Below are 1,505 nucleotides of genomic sequence, written 5' to 3'. Positions count from 1 at the left end.
TTGGTCATCTATAATAAGTTTTACAAGAATATTAGTGAAACATAAATAAATTTGACCATCAAAATAATAAATCTAAATTAGTCATTGAAACAAAAAAAAGTTAAAAAATATATATATGTTTGAGGAGGATTAAATATTTATTTTTTAAAATAATAAAAAACTAACCTGAAATTAATTTTTTTCATTTTCGTTAGGGGAAAAGGGTATATGTGAGCCATTTATATATAAGTAGGGGTATATATGAGCCACTTTCATAACGAGGGGTATATCAGCTCTAAATGACAAAGTTGAGGGGTATATCAGACCCTTTTCCCTTTTTTTTATGCTCAGGTTAATGTCCAACAAACTCCCTACTGATGAAGCATCACAAAAATTTAGAGTTCATGGACTTTCCAAGTGCATTTGTTGTAAAGTAGGAAGTATTGAGAATGTCGACCACCTATTCAGAAAAGGAGAGCTTGCAGTTAAACTTTGAAATTATTTCTTCAAATGTTATGGCATTGTTACTAGTAGACAAGACAGAATAAGAGATACACTTATTACATGGTGACTGAGCAACACAAGAAACAAGGTTCATTCATTATTCATTCAGTGCTTACTTCTATTTATCTGCTGGGAGATTTATAAAGCTAGATGTAGTCATAAATATGAGGACGTCAAGAGTTATTATGAAAATATCATCAACAAAGTCATTGGCCCGATCAAAATATTACTTTTATGCCAATTCCCACAAGTCCAATTGAAGCAACATTGGAACAACACTATCTTACATATTGAAAATCTCAAGCCTAGAATGAATTTCAAGTTGTATCTTATATATATGGAGTAAACCTAGTCCAGTGAGATTCAAACTGAACACAAATGGATGCAGCAAAGGAAATCCTGAGAGTGTTGGTGGAAGAGGTTTCCCTAGAGATGAAAATGGACCGTTAATCATGTCATACTCAGACTACTATGGAGAATGCTCTAATAATAATGTTGCAGAATTGAAAGCCATACTCTATGAAATTCAATGGTGCATCACAAATGGATATAAAAATGTGGATATTGAATCTGACTCTATGATCATTATTAAAATGACCAACGAGCAAAATAATGTTAGCTGCCACATTATTCATCTCATAAATTAGTTCAACGTCTTGAAAAGACAAGACAATTATAATTTCCAATAGTGCTACAGGGAAGAAAGCAATCTGGCTGATTAATTAGCAAATTTGGGAAAGAGAAAAAGATCAAATTTAGTTCATTCCTCACTGTCACGATCCAGACCGTCGTGATTAGCGCACCCACACTAACCCTCCGGTGGGAGAACCACTACTACAACTCAAACCAAGCAACTAAACCAAAAACTAAAGCATTTAAGTTACGGAACCAAGTTAAATAGCTAAAACTAAAGTTCCCATTAACTTCCAAAAGATCTAACAACTAAACAATACGGAAATACACCTAGAACCTGAAAGTCAATGTACCAAAACTCTACTAACGACAAGTCTAAGAACAAGGGG

Source organism: Solanum tuberosum, unplaced genomic scaffold, assembly GCF_000226075.1.
Source record: "Solanum tuberosum cultivar DM 1-3 516 R44 unplaced genomic scaffold, SolTub_3.0 scf00546, whole genome shotgun sequence".
NCBI classification, from domain to species: domain Eukaryota; kingdom Viridiplantae; phylum Streptophyta; class Magnoliopsida; order Solanales; family Solanaceae; genus Solanum; species Solanum tuberosum.
This window is presented reverse-complemented; position numbering follows the sequence as displayed.